The sequence below is a fragment of the Rhinoraja longicauda genome, chromosome 38 (genome assembly GCF_053455715.1).
Source record: "Rhinoraja longicauda isolate Sanriku21f chromosome 38, sRhiLon1.1, whole genome shotgun sequence".
In the NCBI taxonomy this organism is placed as follows: Eukaryota; Metazoa; Chordata; class Chondrichthyes; order Rajiformes; family Arhynchobatidae; genus Rhinoraja; species Rhinoraja longicauda.
Genome location: NC_135990.1, coordinates 10,807,099 through 10,828,017, shown reverse-complemented (window position 1 = coordinate 10,828,017; position 20,919 = coordinate 10,807,099). Strand labels below are relative to the sequence as shown.

Sequence of the window (20,919 nt, the reverse complement as noted above, 5' to 3'; positions counted from 1 at the left end):
CGCGACCCCTCCAGAATCCCCTCCACACCGGACAACCCCAACCTCCGCCCCCAGTCGGACCTCCCCCGGCTGGACAACACCCCCCCCCTTTCAGATAATTCCCTCCTCCTGCCCCCCCCTCCCACTACCCACTCACAGGCCGGACCTCCCCCCCAAACCGGCGACACCCCTCAGTCGGTTCTCCACCCCATCCGTAACCCCCCATTCCCATCCTTAAGCCCCCATCCCCCCTCCTTCACCCCCACCGTTCATCCCCACCCTTCTCCACCTCCTTAATCCCCGTCCCAATCCCCCTCCTCTTCACCCCCCCCACCCCATCTTTCATCCCCCCCCCCTTTTCATCCCCCCCCCCCTTTCATCCCCCCCCCCCTCCCTTTCATCCCCCCCCCTCACCTCTCCTGGCCGTTCCTCATGCCGCCGTCGGGCGCCGCTGGGCTCTGCTCTCTATCTTTACCGAAGTAGTGGCTGTTTAGTATCCGCTCGACGGAGCTCCTCACCATCCGGCCGCAGACGGAGGCCGCGTCCTGGGTAATGCCGCCTGCCCTCCCTCCCTCCCTCCCTCCCTTCCCCTGGCCCTCTCTCTCTCTCTCTCTCCCCTCCCTCCTCCTCCCGCCGCCGCTTCCAGAACCTTCAGCGCTGCCGCGCCGCCCGCCCGCCGCCTTATATACCCGCGCGGGGCATCACGGCCACGACCGCCCCCCACGCAAATTAAAAACACAACCGCACCATTATTCCACTCAACGCCCGCCCCAAAACATCACTGTCCCTCGCTGTGTGTTTTATATAAATTTTAATCTGCGGAATTCGCGCCGTGTTTGTTTTGTTTTTGTCGGTGACGTCAGCGCCTCTCTGTTGGGGGAGGGGTGGGATGGGAGAGAGGGAGGGAGAGGGGAGAGGGGGGAGGGGAAGGGAGGGAGAGGGGGGAGGGGAAGGGAGGGAGAGGGGGGGAGGGAGAGGGGGGAGGGGAAGGGAGGGAGAGGGGGGAGGGGAAGGGAGGGAGAGGGGGGAGGGGAAGGGAGGGAGAGGAAGGGAGGGGAGAGGGGAAGGGAGGGAGAGGGGGGAAGGGAAGGGAGGGAGAGGGGGGAGGGGAAGGGAGGGAGAGGGGGGAGGGAGAGGAAGGGAGGGGAGAGGGGGGAGGGGAAGGGAGGGAGAGGGGGGAGGGGAAGGGAGGGAGAGGGGAAGGGAGGGAGAGGGGGGAGAGAGAAGGGAGGGGAGAGGGGGGAGGGGAAGGGAGGGAGAGGGGGGATGGAGAGGGGGGAGGAGAAGGAGGGAGAGGGGGAGGGGAAGTGAGGAGAGGGGGGGAGAGAGAAGGGAGGGAGAGGGGGGAGGGGAAGGGAGGGAGAGGGGGAGGGGAAGGGAGGGAGAGGGGAAGGGAGGGAGAGGGGGGAGAGAGAAGGGAGGGAGAGGGGGGAGGGGAAGGGAGGGAGAGGGGGGAGGGGAAGGGAGGGAGAGGGGGGAGGGGAAGGGAGGGAGAGGGGGGAGGGGAAGGGGGGGAGGGAAGGGAGGGAGAGGGGGGAGGGGAAGGGAGGGAGAGGGGAGGGGAAGGAAGGGAGAGGGGGAGGGGAAGGGAGGGAGGGAGACGGGGGAGGGGGGGAAGGGAGGGAGGAGGGGGAGAGGGGGGAAGGGAGGGAGAGGGGGAAGGAGGGGAGGGGAAGGGAGGGGAGGGAGAAGGGAGGGAGAGAGAAGGGGGAGGGAGAGAGGAGGGGGAGGGGGAGGGGGGGAGAGGGAGGGAGGGGAGGAGGGAGAGAGAGGGAGGGGGAGAGGGAGGGGGAGAGAGGGAGGGGGAGAAGGAGAGAGGGAGGGGAAGGTAGGGAGGGGTGGGTGGGGGTGTCTGTACAGCTCAAAGATAAACTAGGCAATGTTAACCCAACCTCTTATGATCAGTCTGATGAAGGGTCTCCACCCGCATCGTCACCCATTCCTTCTCTCCAGAGATGCTATGCTGCCATGAGTTTGGTGTCCAGCCTCTTTTGTACATCTCCTTTGCAGATTAAGACCTATGCTGAAGGAATTTAGGCCCCAGAATAGCAGCTGAAAGGACTCTCAGTTGTAGAAGGACCCCAAGAGACCCCCCCCCCCCCCATCTACACCAGGATAGCCATCAGAACAATCTTGCAAGAACAAAATACTGTCATGCACCTCAGGTAAGAGTCAAAAGTGTTTTATTGTCATATGTCCCAGGTAGAACAATGAAATTCTTACTTGCAGCAGCACAACAGAATATGTAAACAGTACATGTATATATACAGACGTGTACACATAAAAGACAAACAAACAATAATAGTGCAATAATAACAATAATAATCTATATTCAAGGCTTATTTAAGGTTGTAGTGTTTAATAGACTGATGGTTGTAGGGAAGATGGCTGTTCCTGAACCTGATAGACACAGTCTGAAGAATAGTCCCAATGTGAATCATCACCTATCCGTGTTGTTCAGAGATGCCTGCCTGATCTGCTGAGTTACTTCATCACTTTGTGTCTATCTTTGTTATACACCAGTATCTGTAGTTCTTTGTTTCTACCAATTCTCTGAACATTCAGTTCTATCTTTTGCTCCTTTGCATGGTTGGATCAGGCAACTTTTGCACTAATGTTCATGTTCAGAAGTTATAGGAGCAGAATGAGGCCATTCAGCCACGGCTGATCTATCCTTCCAAGAATCTGTCAATCTCCACTTTTAAAATATCCACTGACCTGACCTCCACAGGCGTCTGTGGCAATGAATTCCACAGGTTCACCACCCTCTGAATAAGAAATTCCTAAGCACTTGAGAATAGAAGCAACTCCATGATAGTGCCATACCCATTGCTCAGGTAGAATTGGGGTCGGACAGGTTGTAAGAAAGAGAGGCGTAGACTATTTTCTAAATGGCGAGAGGATTCCGAATTTGGAGGTGCAAAGGGACTTGGTAGGGCTGGTGCAGATTTCCCAAAAGGTTAATTTGCAGGTTGAGTCTTGCTATTGAGGGCGTTCAGCGTAGGTTTACTAGGTTAATTCCCGGAATGGCGGGACTGTCGTATGTTGAAAGACTGGAGCAACTAGGCTTATATACACTGGAATTTAGAAGGATGAGAGGGGATCTTATCGAAACATATAAGATTATTAAGGGGTTGGACACGTTAGAGGCAGGAAGCATGTTCCCAATGTTGGGGGAGTCCAGAACCAGAGGCCACAGTTTAAGAATAAGGGGTAGGCCATTTAGAACAGAGATGAGGAAAAACTTTCAGTCAGAGAGTTGTAAATCTGTAGAACTCTCTGCCTCAGAAGGCAGTGGAGGCCAAGTCTCTGAATGCATTCAAGAGAGAGCTAGATAGAGCTCTTAAGGATAGCGGAGTCAGGGGGTACGGGGAGAAGGCAGGAACGGGGTACTGATTGAGAATGATCAGCCATGATCACATTGAATGGTGGTGCTGGCTCGAAGGGCCGAATGGCCTACTCCTGCACCTATTGTCTATTGTAAGGAAGGCAGATGCAATGCCAGCATTCATCTTGAGAAGTCTAGAAAATAAAAGCAACCATGTAATACTGAAGCTTTTTAAGGTGCAGTACTGTGGTGCAGTGGTAGAGTGGCTGCCTTACAGCGCCAGAGATATGGGTTCGATGCTGACTACGGGTGCTGTCTGTATAGAGATTCTTCAATGATGTACAGGTTGGTAGGTTAATTGGCTGTGGTAAAATTGTAAATTGTCCCCAGTGTGTCGTATAGTGTTAGTGTACAGGACGACTCGGTGGGCCGAAGGGCCTATTTCCATGCTGTATCTCTAAAGTCTAAAGGGTAGATCGCAGTTGGAATATTGTGAGCAGTTTTGAACCCCATATCTGAGGTAGGGAGTGCAGGCGTTGAAGAGGATCCAGAGGTGGTTTACAAGAATGAATCCGGGGATAATCAGGCTATCTTATGATGAGCATTTGATGGCTCTAGGCTGGGGTTTAAAGGATGAAGGGGAATCGGATTGAAACCTACTGAAAAATGAAAGAATTAGATAGAGAGGATGTTTCAGTAGTGGGAGAGTCTAGGACCAGCAGGCAGAGCTTCAGAATAAAAGGACATAAGTTCGGAATGGAGATGAGGAGGAATTTCTTTAGCCAGAGGGTGGTGAATCTGTGGAATCATTGCCACAGACGGCTGTGGAGGCCAATAGATATTATGTATTTTTAAAGCGGAGATTGATAGGTTCTTGAATAGTAAGGGTGTTAAAGGTTGCAGGGAGAGGGCAGGAAAATGGGGTTGAGAGGGAGAAATAGGTCAGTCATGATCAAATGGTGGAGCAGACTCGATGGGCTGAACAGCCTACTTCTGCTGCTATGTCTTATGAACCTGATAGTCATAGGAAAGTTGGTGACCCTGAACCTGGTAGAGTGGGACTACAGTGTTCTTGTAGACTTCTCTCAGAAAGAGAATGATAGTTCCTGATGCTGAGCAATAATCATAGAGTCATAGAGTGTGGAAACAGGCCCTTTGGCCCAACTTGCCCACACCTGCCAACATGTCCCAGCTACACTAGTCCCACCTGCCTGCGTTTGTTCCATATCTGTCCTATCCATGTACCTGTCTAACTGTTTCTTAAGCGTTGGGATAGTCCCAGCCTCAACCACCTCCTCTGGCACCTTGTCCATTCACCTGCCACCCTTGTGTAAAAAATTACCCCTCAGATTCCTATTAAATCTTTTAGGCAAAAGGTGATCACTTAAAATGAAGATGTTTGAATGTTGCCATTTTGCATTGGGGCTAAAGTGTGTCCATTTAGGGCACAAGTATAAAGGCAAAATGCAATGTCTCGTCCATTGTGCGTTAATTCATCACAAAACCAAAAGACATGTTATTGGAAATGATAGAAGGTAAGATGAAGGATGGGATGTGAAGATTAGTGGCACAGTTGGTAGAGCTCCTGCCTCAGAACTCCAGAAATCCAGTTTGATCCTGACCTCAGGTGCTGCCTGTGTGGAATTTGCACGTTCTCACTGTGACTGCGTGGGTTTCCTTCGGTTTCCTCTCACACCCCCAACGGCATGTGGGTTTTTAGGTCAATTGGCCTCTATTAATTGCCCCTCGTGTGCGGAGAGTGGACGGGAAAGTGGGATAACAGATAACTAGTGTGAACGGCTGGCTGGACGCTGGTCGGCGTGGTCTCGATGGGCTCAAGGCCCTGTTTCCATGCTGTATCTCTAAACTAAACTAAATTTACATCCTGTGTAGGAAAGAACTGCCGATGCTGGCTTAAATCGAAGGTAGACACAAAATGCTGGAGTAACTGAGACTGAAGAAGGGTCTCGACCCAAAACGTCACCCATTCCTTCTTTCCAGAGATGCTGTCTGTCCCGCTGAGTTACTCCAGCATTTTGTGTCTACCTTAAATTTACATCCTTCCGGTTGCTGCGGGTTCCTCCCATGTTCAAAAAGCGCGTGGGTTTGTAGGTTAATACAATACAATACAATATATCTTTATTGTCATTGTACAGGGGTACAACGAGATTGGGAATGCGCCTCCCATACGATGCAATAAATTAATTAGCTAGTCAGTATTAATTTAAACAACCCAATGAAACAAATTAGAACAGTTTTAAAACAGAATAAAGTGCAAGTAGATCTGTGCCGGTTCACTGTGCGATGTGACCATCCGGCTCAGCAGGACCGGTTCATAGCAGCTATGGCCCTGGGGATGAAGCTGTTCCTGAGTCTGGAGGTGCGGGCGTAGAAGGCCTTGTATCGTCTGCCCGATGGTAGAAGTTCGAACAGACTGTTGCAGGGGTGTGAATTGACCCTCTGCAAATTGCCTCTAGTTTGTAGAGAGTGGATGGGAAAGCGGGATAACATAGAATGCGTGTCAATGGATAATCGATGGTTGGCGTGCACTCGGTGGGCCTGTTTCCATGCCATATCTCTGAACTAAACTAAACTGCAGTTGCAAATTGTTAAATCTTTCAAAACATCTGGCAGAGTAGCTTCAAATTCCAGATATTTGGCAGTGCAAATGTTTTCCATTTGGTTGGCACTCGATGTTTTCTGTGCTGGGTTTATATCGTGTTGACTTGGGAAAGTAACCTCTGCTCAATTGCAGAAAATGAGACGATCAGACTAATTCCTCCCATTTTTATTTTAGTATCAGAGCCAAGCGTCAGCAGAATAGTTTAAATTAGTTTAGTTTAGAGATGCACGCGGAAACAGACCCTTCGGCCCATCGAGTCCACGCCAACCTGCGATCCCCGTACACTAACACCATCCTACATACTAGGGCCAATTTATCATTTTTACCAAAGCCAAATTAACCTACAAACCTGCACGTCTTTGGAGTGAGGGAGGGAAATCGAAGCAAATTCACGCGGTCCGTACAGACTCAAACTCCGTACAGACAGCACCATAGTCAGGATCGAACCCGGATCTGTGGTGCTGTAAGGCGGGAACTCTACCGTCGCGCCACGGTGAAGTTCAGACATCTCTTGTTTCTTACCTTGACATGGCTGCCAGGAGGTTGGCTTGCCTATTTTCTCCTGGGTGACAGGAACCTGTTCAGAGAAAATACACAGGCTGATCCTCGGCCTGACACGGGATGATAACATTTTATTGCTGTAACTGACAGTGTTGATGGAGTGTTTAGTCCATCTAATCACTGGTAGCATTTTTTTCCTCGCATGCTACTCTAATTCCACTCGCCTCTTCTTTTAAATAGCAATCTGCTTTCATGGCATTTGCCAATGCAAAATTCAACTTGCATGGACAAATCTACACGTAAAGCCTGACACACAAAGAGACCGAACATGTACATACACAGACCTAACCCAATCTAAACTCTACATCCATGCGTATGAAAGCCCACAGACATATGGGGACACACATGCGTTTGTCTGCACTGGGCCTGTACTAGCTGGAGTTCAGAAGAGTGAGGGGGGACCTCACTGAAATGTACCAAATAGTGAAAGGCCTGGATCGAGTGGATGTGGAGAGGATGTTTCCACTAGTGGGAGAGTCTCGGACTAGAGGTCATAGCCTCAGAATTAAAGGACGTTCCTTTAGGAAGGCGATGTGGAGGAACTTCTTGAGGCAGAGGGTGGTGAATCTGTGGAATTCTTTGCCATAGAAGGCTGTGGAGGCCAAGTCAATGGATATATTTTTAAGGCAGAGATAGAAAGATTCTTGATTAGTAGGAGTTATGGGGTTATGGGGAGAAGGCAGGAGAATGGGGTTAGGAGGGATGGGCAGATCAGCCATGATTGAATGACATGGTAGACTTGATGGGCCGAATGGACTCATTCTGCACCTATCACTTATGACCTTATGCAACTTGTGCTGTGGCAAGACTAGCTAATTTAGTTTTAGTTTTACAGATACAGTGTGGAAACAGGCCCTTCGGCCCACTGAGCCCACGCCGACCAGCGATCACTTGTACACTAGTTCTATCCTATTCGCACAGAGACATTTTTATTGAAGCCAATTAACTTGCCAGTTACTCCAGCATTTTTGTGAACTAGCCGTTCCTCGCATCTTAGTTTAGCTTAGGGTTAGTGTAAAAGACACAAAGTGCTGGAGTAACTCAGCGGGTCAGCTAACATCTCTGGAGAACATGGATCGATGACGTTTTGAGTCGGGACCCTTCTTCCTTCTAATGGTTAGTGTAAATAAAGAGGAAGTTGATTGGACTTTTTTGCCTTCCATCACAGTGAGGAATGTGGGGAATCCGCTGTGGTAGATGTTTATGTTAACTTTTATGTAGTTGTGTGTCTTGTTTTTCTCTTATGGCTATATGGTAATTTGCATATCACTGTACCTTAATTGGGACACGTGACAATAAAAGACCATTGAAACCTTTGAACTGGGTGGTTGGTGGTTAGACAATAGACAATAGGTGTAGGGGGAGGCCATTTGGCCCTTCGAGCCAGCACCGCCATTCAATGTGGTCATGGCTGATCATTCTCAATCAGTACCCTGTTCCTGCCTTCTCCCCATACCCCCTGACTCCTTAAGAGCTCCTTAAGAGCTCTATCTAGCTCTCTCTTGAATGCATTCAGAGAATTGGCCTCCACTGCCTTCTGAGGCAGAGAATTCCACAGATTCACAACTCTCTGACTGAAAACGTTTTTCCTCATCTCAGTTCTAAATGGCCTACCCCTTATTCCTAAACTGTGGCCCCTTGTTCTGGACTCCCCCAACATTGGGAACATGTTTCCTGCCTCTAACGTGTCCAACCTCTTAATAATCTTATACGTTTCGATAAGATCTCCTCTCATCCTTCGCTCCAGTCTTTCAACATATGACAGTCCCGCCATTCTGGGGATTAACCTAGTAAACCTACGCTGCACGCCCTCATGGACTCAGTGGTTCAAGGCCCTAAATCCATGTTGTATGACGCTGTGCCTCTAATATTTAACGTTGGGGCGGCATGGTGACGCTCCGGTAGAGTTGCTGCCTTACAGCGGCAGAGACCCGGGTTCAATCGTGACTATACGGTCTTACGGAGTTTGTACCTTCTCCCCGTGACCAGGTTTTCTCTAGGTGCTTCGGTGTCCTCCCACACCCCAAAGACGTACAGATTTGTTGGTCAATTGGCTTCAGTTAATGGTAAATTGTCTCGAGTGTGTAAAATAGTGCTCGTGTACGGGGAGCGTTGGTCGGCGAGGACTCGGTAGGCGAAGGGTCTGTTTCCACTCTGTATCTCTAAACTCTGGCATCGTCAGACACATGAAACGCATCTCAACTTGCAAGGCGGCATTCAAGTTGAGTCAAGTTGAATTTATTTTCGCAGGGACAAATATGGTACAACAAATATCCTGCCTGCAGGACATCAGAGGCAGCTAGATTCAGACAACACATAAAAATGTAGGTTTTCTAGAAATCACACATAAATTCTGTGAAACAGATTTTTTTAAAAGAGAGACCATGCAAATTACAATTTGGAAACATGCTTCCACATGCTCTGTGACGTTAGTGAAAAAACATTTAGAAAACATTCACTGGCCTTGTGATATTAATGCAAAATAAATTTCGAAACTGTTCACCGACATGCCTCAAGGCATTAATGCAAAAAAACAACTTGATAACATTGGGGATGTGCAGATGGGTGGGTTAACACAGTGCTTCTTAAACTGGTGAATGGTTCACCCTAGGGTGAATGAAACTAGAGGGGTGAACGACTTAATATATATAAAATTATACACAAGGGAGAATAAGACGAAAATTACCAAAAAACATAAGAAAATTTAGTCGAGGGTGAATGAAATTTTGTGATAAAGACTCAAGGGTGAATGAGTTTAAGAAGCACTGGGTTAACGTCTGATGAGCGTTTGACGGCACTGGGCCTGTACTCACTGGAATTTAGAAGAGAGGACCTTACCAAATAGTGAAAGGCCCGGATGTGGAGAGGATATTTCCACTAGTGGGGGAGTCTAGAACTAGAGGGCGTAGCCTCAGAATAAAATGATGTACCTTTAGAAAGGAGATGAGGAATTTCTTTGGTCAGAGGGTGGTGAATCTGTGGAAATCATTGCCACAGACGGCTGTGGAGGACGTCATTGGATATTTTTAAAAGGGAGATTGACAGGTTTTTGATTAGTAAGAGTGTCAAGGGTTAAGGGGAGAAGACAGGAGAATGGGGTTGAGAGGACATGATAGATCAGCCATGATTGAATGGCAGAGTACACTCATTGGGCCGAATGGCTTACTTCTGCTTCTATGACTTATAAACTTACTCACCAACATGCCTTGTGACGTTAGTTTAGTTTAGAGATACAGCGCGGAAACAGGCCCTTCGGCCCATGAGTCCGAGCCGACAAGCGATCACCCTGTACACTAACACTATCCTACACACGAGGGACAATTTACAATGTTACCAAAGCTAATTAACCTACAAATCGGCATGTCTTTGGAGTGTGGGAGGAAACCGGAGCACCCGGAGAAAACCCACGCAGGTCATGGGGAGAGCGTACAAACTCCGTACCGACAGCACCCGTGGTCAGGATGGAACCCGGGTTTCTGGCACTGTGAGGCAGCAGCTCTACCGCTGTGCCACCGTGCCGCCTTTAGGGTAAAATACATCTAGAAAACATTCACCAATATGCCCTGTGACAATCGTGCACAATGCAAGTCTACAACACCCGCCCACATGCCCGGTATTGTGTGAGGTGACACTCTTTGGAATGAAAAATGCATCAGGCACATTTCCAGAGATACTTGAGCTGTGCCTTAATGGGACGTTGGGATTACGGGCTGCATGCCTGCAGATTCCATTCCTATTTCCACTCGGTAATGAGGATAGACTTACTCGATTGCATAACCAAGGGCAAAAGCTGCACCATTAAAACTAATTAACTTTTGGTTGGCACATCTGGGGCTTCTTGTACTGTTTGCACTGGTGACTTGCCAATCAAGAGTCATAGTGCATAATCAGGATAGAATGGGCAGGCAGTCAGAACCTTTATCCCAGAATGGAAAAATCTAATACAAGAGGGCACAGCTTTAAGGTGAGAGGGACAATGTTTCAAGGAGATGTGTCGGGCAACTTTTTTACAGGGAGGGTGGTGAGTGCCTGGTACAGGGATGGTGATTGTTTCCAGGCTGTATTAATAAACTAAACTAGACTAGACTAAACTAAACGAAGGACTGTTTTCCAGCTAGGAGTGACCTCTACGACAAAAAAAAGACACAAAGCGCTGGAGTAACTCAGCGGGTCAGACAGCATCTCTGGAGAACATGGATAGGTGACGTTTCAAGTCGAGGCCCTTCTTCAGGCTTAAACGTCACCTAGGACATACAACAGCACTTTTTAGATTTAGATTTAGAGATACAGCGCAGAAACAGGCCCTTCGGCCCACTGGGTCCGCGCCGACCAGCGATCCCTGCACATTAACACTATCCTACACCCACTAGGGACAATTTTTATATTTGCCCAGCCAATTAACCTACAAACTTGTACGTCTTTGGAGTGTGGGAGGAAACCGAAGATCTCGGAGAAAACCCACGCAGGTCACGATGAGAACGTACAAACTCCGTACAGTACAGCACCCGTAGTCACGATCGAACCTGAGTCTCCGGCGCTGCATTCGCTGTAAGGCAGCAACTCTACCGCTGCGCCACCCCACCGCGCCGCTGTACAATAGTACAACACTCCAAAGACGTACAGGTTTGTAGGTTAATCTGACTTGGTGGAAATGTAAAATTGTTCCTCGTGTGTGTAGGATAGTGTTAATGTGCGGGGATCGCTGGTCGGCACGGACCCGGTGGGCCGAAGGGCCTGTTTCCGCATTGTATCTCTAAATTCAACTAAATTAAACTAGAAGTACAGCACAAGTGCGGGCCCTTTGGCCCACAATGTTTGTGCTAAGCTGACCTCATCTATTTAGTCGAAGGTATCACAAAATGCTGGAGTAACTCAGCGGGTCAGGCAGCATCTCAGGAGAGAAGGAATGGGTGACATTTCTTCAGACTGAAGAAGGGTCTCGACCCGAAACGTCACCCATTCCTTCTCTCCTGAGATGCTGCCTGACCCGCCGAGTTACACCAGCACTATCTACACACTTAGAACATATCTCAGTTTAACAAGTCCTAGAGGGATGATTCCTGGCTGACATCCAAATAACTTTGCATCTCCCCTCCCATCTCTCAGAAGAAAAACAAGCTGAGTCATAAATCTTGTTTTACAACATGACTCCCAATGTTATCCAATGTCTTTTGTTGCTTGTGGTCAGGTTGTACTGGAAATTCAACCTGAATATTTGAACCTTGTGTTCCGTCCCGATGCATCCATGTGACCAATGCATTTTAATTTTCGCATTGGGTGTTCAAAGTTTGGTTGTAACTTTGTTTGGGGAATTCTATGATGGTATACTGCGGGCGTCTGAATAGATGAGTAGGAAAATAATTGCAGGACGGGTGACATTTCGGGTCGGGACCCTTCTTCAGACTGAAAGTAGAGGGGAGGGAACTGGGGGTAAGAAAAGGCCAGAACAAAGCAGGGCCGGCAACCGATGGCCAGGGAAGGGTGGAGCTCATAATGGTCCATTGTTGGCTGTGGAAGAGGTGATAATGAAAGGATGCGAACAGTGGAACTAGTAGGATGACAAGTTTTAGTTAAGTTTAAGGCATGGAAACAGGCCCTTCGGCCCACCGAGTCCACGCCGACTAGCAATCCTCACACACTAACACTATCCTACACACCCTAGGGATAATTTATATTTTTTACCAAAGCCAATTAAGCTACAAACCTGGACGTTTTTGGAGTGTGGGAGGATACTGCTGCACCCTGGGAAAACCCCAGGGTCACGGGGAGAACGTACAAATTCTGTACCAGAGGTCAGGATCAAACCCGGGTCTCCGGCGCTGTAAAGCAGCAGCTCTACTGATGTGCCACTGTGCTGACTAGGGTAAGGTTGCAAGTGTGATAACTGTTGGCCAGTGTTTCGAGGTAGGGAGAGGCAGGAGTCAACACTTGGTTGGATCAGTGAGGCCAAAGGACCCATTTTGGTGCTGCACATTCTATACATTTGAAGCAACACACAAAACACACTTTGTTCTCAATGGTTTCCAGAGCAATTGGCATTTATCTTTTCCGGTGAATATTCACGTACTAACACACGAGGAAAGCCACCATGGAAAGGAAGACTGTTCGTGGGAAGGGAATGACACCTAGAACATTACACAAAGTGTTGGAGCAACTCAACGATGCTGGGCATGCTTGCGGGGCAAGTTTGCGTAGATTTGGCAAGTTTAATGGTGATGTGGAGGTTAAGAAGCATCTCTCGAGAACATGGATAGGTGACCTTTCTCTCTTTCTCCCAGAGGTGGAAAAGCTCAACTCTAGAGGGCACAGCTATAAGGTAAGAGGGCAAAAGTTTAATGGAGACTAGACCAAGTGGACCCGTTGGGCAAAAAGCTCTCCTGCATTGGTGCAGCACCCTCTCCTCCCCCCCCCCCCCTCCCCCCTTCCCCTCCCCCACTCTATCCCCCTCAACCCCCTTATCCCCCCTCCCTAGGGGATAGATTTAAACTTTAAAATGTGAATAACTTTAAACATGTAACACAGATTTCAATGAAACGTCTTCCATTAGCACCAAAGGGACGACGGTGAGTAAGGTGGGCCTAAAATTGTCGCGCTATCGTGTACCGTTTTGGCTGTAGTTCAGGAACAAACAAACAAACAAACAAGAGTTTTAGTATATAGATGTGCCGGTCAGGAAGCATCTCTAGAAAATATGGATAGGTGACCTTTCTCCCCGGGTGGAAATGTCCAAAACTAGAGGACAAAGCTATAAGGTGAGAGGGGGAATGTTTAAATCATTGTGAATCTTACAAATCGTACAATCTCCAGGTCCCTCAGGTCGGCCGACTTGGGGCTACTGACTATCCCGCGGTCTAGGCTTAAGCTCAGGGGTGACCGCGCTTTTGCGGTTGCAGCTCCTAGACTGTGGAACAGCATCCCTCTCCCCATCAGAACTGCCCCCTCCATCGACTCCTTTAAGTCCAGGCTCAAAACCTATTTCTACTCCCTAGCGTTTGAGGCCCTCTGAGGGGGCGCTGTGAACTGTTTATGTATGTGCTGTTATGTTTGTGTGCCATTGTATGTTCGTTCTTAGTACCTGAACTGATGTAAAGCACTTTGGTCAACGTGGGTTGTTTTTAAATGTGCTATACAAATAAAATTGACTTGACTTGACAATTCCCTTTAAAACTATACTCTGCAGAACCAACTGAAGTCATACATTGCTCAAGCAATGAAATCACGCATGTTTTCAAATTAGATTTTAGTTTTAGCTTTAACTTTCGAGATGCAGCGCAGAAGCAGGCCCTTCGGCCCGCCGAAGATAGACACAAAATGCTGGAGTAACTCAACGGGACAGGCAGCATCTCTGGAGAAAAGGAATGTGTGACGAATGGGGTCGAGACCTTTCTTCAGACTGTCTGAAGAGGGGGTCTCAGTCTGAAATGTCACCAATTCCTTCTCTCCAGAGATGCTGCCTACCCCGCTGAGTTACTCCAGCGTTTTGGGTCTATCTTTGGTGTAAACCAGCATCTGCAGTTACTTCCTACACCCTTCGGTCCACCAAATATGCGATGACCAGCGATCGCCATACTCGAGCACTATCCTATATACGAGGGACAATTGACTATTTTTACTGAAACTCCGTACAGACAGCATCCGTAGTCAGGATTGAACCTGGGACTCTGGCGCTGTAAGGCAACTCTGCCCGCTGCACCACTGTGTCGCCCCAACTCATGATTCCTCCTTCTCTCAACCGTGACTGCACAAACACAACTCACCGCATCGGTAGTTTTCCCTTAAAAGAACAACTAAATTGGTAGCAGAAAAAGATTTAACCTTGCAGCAAAATCACAGAGGATAGCTGGGTGGCTTCCAATTGTTTAAACACAGGGTAATTGAGACACGGTGCAAGGATAACCATTGGAAACTCTAGAACTCCCACGTGTAAAACATAAAACGACTACAAAGTGCAAGGCGTGGCATCATTTGGAAATGCTCGACTGTTGATGTGAAGCATAGGCAAACGTGAATAACAGGGTGAAGAGGTGGACGATATTTCTCTCTAATGGTCTGGTTTCTCACGCTCTTTGTCTGGCACGACATTACTAATAATTTTACGGTGGCGCAGCGGTAGAGTTGCTGCCTTACAGTGCCAGAGACCCGGCTTCGATCCTGACTCCAGGTGCTGTCGGTTTGCTATCTGACCCGCTGTGTTACTCCAACACTTTGGTATAAACCAGCGTTGCAGTTCCTTGCTTCTCCTCTAGTTTGGCGCTGAGCTAACAGAACTTACCCAGTGATGACCCCTTCTCCCGTCTCCAACGGACCCCCTCCACTTTTACCCCCCAGTATGGCCTACTACCCCCACTAGAACTTTTTATTTCAAACTGCCGGCGTGACATCGGCCGCCTCAAATTCTCCACTCCCCTGACTAACTCCAACCTCTCCCCTCCTGAACGTGCAGCCCTCAACTCACTCCGCAACAACCCGGACTTAATAATTAAACCCGCTGACAAGGGAGGGGCTGTGGTAGTCTGGCGTGCTGACCTCTACCGCACCGAGGCCAGACAACAACTATCAGACACCTCTTCCTACCTATCCCTGGACCATGACCCCACCGATAAACACCAGACCTTCATCAGCAGCACCATCACCGACCTCACCAACTCCGGCGAACTACCCCTCAGTGCCTCCAATCTCATAGTTCCCCAGCCCCGCACGGCCCGATTCTACCTCCTACCCAAAATCCACAAACACAATTGTCCCGGCAGACCCATTGTCTCTGCCTGCTCATGCCCCACCGAACTTATCTCTACCTACCTCGACTCCATCCTATCCCCCCTGGTCAAATCCCTCCCCACCTACGCCCAAGACACCTCACACGCTCTCCATCTCCTGGATAACTTCCGGTTCCCAGGCCCCCACTCCCTCATTTTCACCATGGACGTCCAGTCACTCTACACTTCCATCCCCCACAAGGATGGTCTCGAAGCCCTCCGTTTCTTCCTCGACCGTAGAACCAGCCAATCCCCATCGACCAACACTCTCCTCCGCCTAGCAGAGCTGGTTCTTACCCTCAACAACTTCTCCTTTGACTCCTCCCACTTCCTCCAAACCAGAGGCGTAGCTATGGGCACTCGCATGGGCCCTAGCTACGCCTGCCTCTTTGTCGGGTACGTCGAACAATCCCTGTTCCAGACGTACACTGGCCCCATCCCCGAACTCTACCTCCGCTACATCGACGACTGCATTGGTGCTACCTCTTGCACCCATGCAGAACTCACTGACTTTATACACTTCACCTCCAATTTCCATCCTGCCCTCAAATATACCTGGACTATCTCTGACATCTCCCTCCCGTTTCTGGATCTCACCATCTCCATCACGAGACAGACTAGTGACGGACATTTACTATAAACCCACTGACTCGCACAGCTATCTGGACTACACTTCTTCCCACCCGGTCCCCTGCAAAAAGTCTATCCCCTACTCCCAATTCCTCCGTCTACGCCGCAACTGCGCCCGGGATGAGGTGTTTCAGACTAGGGCTTCCGAGATGTCCTCGTTTTTCAGAAAACGGGGCTTCCCCTCCTCCATTATAGATGAGGCTCTCACTAGGGTCTCTTCTACATCCCGCAGCTCCGCTCTTGCTCCCCATCCCCCCACTCGCAACAAGGACAGGATCCCCCTCGTTCTCACCTTCCACCCCACCAGCCAGCGGATCCAACATATCATCCACCAACATTTCCGTCACCTACAACAGGACCCCACCACTGGCCATATCTTCCCATCCCCTCCCCTCTCTGCGTTCCGCAGAGACCGTTCCCTCCGCAACTCCCTGGTCCACTCGTCCCTTCCTACCCAAACCACCCTAACCCCGGGCACTTTCCCTTGCAACCGCACGAGATGCAACACCTGTCCCTTTACCTCCCCCCTCAACTCCATCAAAGGACCCAAACATTCTTTCCAGGTGAGACAGAGGTTTACCTGCACCTCCTCCAACCTCATCTATTGCATCCGCTGCTCTAGATGTCAACTTATCTATATCGGCGAAACCAAGCGCAGGCTCGGCGATCGCTTCGCTGAACACCTGCGCTCGGTCCGCATTAACGCAACTGATCTCCCGGTGGCCCAGCACTTTAACTCCCCCTCCCATTCCCAGTCTGACCTCTCTGTCGTGGGCCTCCTCCAGTGCCATAGTGAGGCCCGCCGGAAATTGGAGGAGCAGCACCTCATATTTCGCCTGGGCAGTTTGCGGCCCGGTGGTATGAACGTCGACTTCTCCAACTTCAGATAGCTCCTCTGTCCCTCCCTTCCCCTCCTCCTTCCCAGATCTCCCTCTATCTTCCTGTCTCCACCTATATCCTTCCTTTGTCCCACCCCCGACATCAGTCTGAAGAAGGGTCTCGACCCGAAACGTCACCCATTCCTTCTCTCCCTAGATGCTGCCTGACCTGCTGAGTTACTCCAGCATTTTGTGAATAAATCGATTTGTACCAGCATCTGCAGTTATTTTCTTATACTACTTCATGGCATCATGGATTCAACTGGGGTGACACGGTGGCGCAGCGGTAGAGTTGCTGCCTTACGACGCCAGAGACCCGGGTTCCATCCCGACTATGGGTGCTGTCTGTATGGATTTTGTACGTTTTCCCCGTGACCTGCGTGGGTTTTCTCCGTGGTATAAATTGTAAGTTGTCCCTAGTACATGTAGGATAGTACCAGTGTGCTGGGATCGTGGTTGGCGTGGAGTCGATGGGCCGAAGGGCCTGTTTCTGCACTGTATCTCTACACTGCACTAAGCCGATTCCTACCAGTCAGGGAGAAGGTGACATTTTTCATGCAGTCCTTGAAAATTCCCTTAGCTCCCGTTCCTGTAGTAAAACCTCTCATCATTGTAGAAACATAGAAAATAGGTGCAGGAGGAGGCCATTTGGCCCTTTGAGCCAGCACCGCCATTCATTGTGATCATGGCTGATCATCCACAATCAGTAACCCGTGCCTGCCTTCTCCCCATATCCCTTGATTCCGCTAGCCCCTAGAGCTCTATCTAACTCTCTTTTAAATCCATCCAATGATTTGGCCTCCACTGCCCTCTGGCAGAGAATTCCACAAATTCACAACTCTCTGGGTGAGAAAGTTCCTTCTCACCTCAGTTTTAAATGGCCTCCCCTTTATTCTTAGACTGTGTGGCCCCTGGTTCTGGACTCGCCCAACATTGGGGCAATCTGTCCTGCATCTAGCATGGAAGAGATTTATTTGGGAGTTTGGTGCCATCAGGATCTTATTCCAATAACAGTTTAATAAACAAAGTCCTCGTAAGAAAGCATTAGCTGCACTCTGTAACGTATTCCTGTACTTGCCACATTCCAAACAAAACAGCTGTGGCAGAGCTGAACGGTGTTTGCTCAGCTGTGAAGTTCTAAACCGGAGGGGAGTTCAGCGGAGAGGAAATTCTGAAAGAGAGGGCTGCAAATTCGTCCAAAGCTAGCTGAACAAACGGGGCAAGTACTCAGCAAGGAGGGCAAGAAGGGAGCGGGGATAAGGTGTTGCAGAAGGTCAACACTGTAAGAGGAGGCACAGCGGTGCAGCTGGTAGTGCTGCTGCCTCAAAGCGCCAGGGACCCGGGTTCGATCCTACCCTCAGATCTCAGACATAGAAACATAGAAAATAGGTACAGGAGTAGGCCATTCGGCCCTTCGAGCCTGTACGCACCGCCATTCAATATGATCATGGCTGATCATCCAACTCAGTATCCCGTACCTGCCTTCTCTCCATACCCCCTGATCCCTTTAGCCACAAGGGCCACATCTAACTACCTCTTAAATATAGCCAATGAACTGGCCTCAACTACCTTCTGTGGCAGAGAATTCCACAGATTCACCACTCTCTGTGTGAAAAAAAAAATTCTCATCTCGGTCCTAAAAGACTTCCCCCTTATCCTTAAACTGTGACCCCTTGTTCTGGACTTCCCCAACATCAGAGATACCGTGCGGAAAAGGGCCCTTCGGCCCATCGAGTCCACGCCCACCAGCTATCACCCCGCACACTAGCACTCTCCTATACACTGGGAACAATTTGCAAATGTTACCAAACCAGTTAAACAACAAACCTGTATGCCTTTGGAGTGCAGGTGGAAACCGGAGCACCTGGATAAAACCCATGCAGGTCACGGGGAGAACGTGCAAACTCTGTACAGACAGCAGCCCATGTCAGGATGGAACCTGGTTCTCTGGCTCTGTGGGGCAGCAACTCTACCGCTGATCCACTGTGCCATCCCAGTTGACTCCATGACGTTCTATTAGCCCAGCACCAAACTAGAGGAGAAACCGAGAACTGCAGATGCTGGTTTATCCCAAAGATAGGCACAAAGTGCTGGATTAACCCAGCGGGTCAAGCAGTTTCTGAGGAGAAAATGGACGTGTCAGGACACCCATACACTAGTTTTATTATTTTGTTATTATTGTCACTTATTGTTTGTTCTGCACTATTGTAGTTTGTTTTTTTGTGTGCATGTATGTGTGCGTGTGATCTGTATATATGTATGTGTTTGTGAGCATGTGTATATATGTATATATGTATGTGTTTGTGAGTATGTGTATATATGTATGTGAGTATATGTATATATGTATGTGTTTGTGAGCATGTGTATATATGTATGTGTTTGTGAGTATGTGTATATATGTATTTGTTTGTGAGTATATGTATATATGTATGTGTTTGTGAGTATATGTATATATGTATGTGTTTGTGAGTATGTGTATATATGTATGTGTTTGTGAGTATATGTATATATGTATGTGTTTGTGAGTATGTGTATATATGTATGTGTTTGTGAGTATATGTATATATGTATATATGTATGTGTTTGTGAGTATGTGTATATATGTATGTGTTTGTGAGTATATGTATATATGTATGTGTTTGTGAGTATATGTATATATGTATGTGTTTGTGAGTATGTGTATATACACACACTGAACTATTTTTTCCCCCTCCTTTATGATATTGTTTCCAGTGTACTATGTTTACATATTCTGTTCTTCTTCTTGCGTTTGAGGCAGCAGAGGTTACCTGACACCCTCCAGGCGCTGTAGCCAGTGCGATGTGCTGTTGTCGAGGGCCGTGAGGTCTACCCCTCCACCAGGGGGACGGAGGACAGTGCAGTCGGACATGCCGCGCTGCTCTGTTTGCTGGTCTGCTCCACACACGCAGGCTGCTGATGGACGCAACCCCCAACGATGCATGTTGGCATTGAACCGGCCGACCCCTGTGTAGAGCCGGTTCAGGGCGACCCACTCTTTGCGGGGCGTGTCCGAGCCGGGTGGGGCTGTGGTGTTCGGTGCGACAGTGAATTGAGGAGGTCGCGATGTTTGTTCCCAGCTGGTTCTCCATGCTCCTAGTATGTTGAAACCGGAGCCACAGAGGGTCGCTGCATGACGGGAGAAAGGGCGACGAGATGACAGGCGTTGAGGTCCCAGTTGCTGTGAATCCTGGGCGAGGTGGTGCAAAGGTTGTTTGGCATCTGATGGGGCCTTGTACACCAGCCTATGAGTGAAGAACTCTCTGCGAAGCTTGGCGGGTGCGATACCTGCGAGCACCGGCAGGAGATCCGTCGGAGTAGGGAGTAGGCAGCCAGTGATGATCCGCATGGTGTCGTTGAGGGTGGCGTCTAGCTTGCTGGTATGAGCGCTGCGGCACCGTGCTGGGGCGGCGTACTCAGCGGCGCTGTACACGAGTGCAGGAGCACTGGTTCGAAGAGTAGATGTCCTGGCGCCCCATGACGATCCAGCCAAGCAACGCAGGAGGTTGTTCCGTGCCGAGACCTTAGCACAGAGAGCTTCAAGGTGTTGCTTGTAGGTCAGCTGCCGATCTAGGTTCACCCCGAGGTATGTAAGAAATGGGTTGTAGGGTAGGGGTGTCCCATTGAGGGTGACGGTTAGCTGGCATTGAGCTTCCTTGTTGTTCAGGTGAAAGGCCGTTGTGGTGGTTTTTGCCACACTCAGTTTTAGTCTCCAGGTCTTGGCTCCCCATGATGCTGTTGTGCTTCTGCAAGTAAGAATGTCATTGTTCTGTCTGGGACATTTGACAATAAAACACTTGACTCTTGGCACGACGCAAAACGCCACCCATCCCCTTTCTCCACAGACATAGAAACATAGAAAATAGGTGCAGGAGTAGGCCATTCGGCCCTTCGAGCCTGCACCGCCATTCAATATGATCATGGCTGATCATCCAACTCAGTATCCCGTACCTGCCTTCTCTCCATGCCCACTGATCCCTTTAGCCACAAGGGTCACATCTAACTCCCTCTTAAATATAACCAATGAACTGGCCTCAACTACCTTCTGTGGCAGAGAATTCCACAGATTCACCACTCTCTGTGTGAAAAAAAACCTTCTCATCTCGGTCCTAAAAGACTTCCCCCTTATCCTTAAACTGTGACCCC

General features: G+C 49.2%; 1 long non-coding RNA gene across 2 annotated transcripts in view; it reads left to right on the top strand.

Moving 5' to 3' along the window:
- The first annotated feature begins 1,857 nt into the window (after nucleotides 1-1,857).
- The window catches only part of LOC144610938 (uncharacterized), a 102,598-nt gene continuing 83,536 nt past the window's right edge, over nucleotides 1,858-20,919 (top strand). Inside the window, exons 1-2 of one of the 2 annotated variants that reach the window (XR_013549456.1) lie at nucleotides 1,858-2,144; nucleotides 12,770-12,807. This is a non-coding gene — a long non-coding RNA (uncharacterized LOC144610938). The remainder of the gene's footprint in view (nucleotides 2,145-12,769; nucleotides 12,808-20,919) is intronic. The other variant, XR_013549457.1, reaches the window with a different exon arrangement.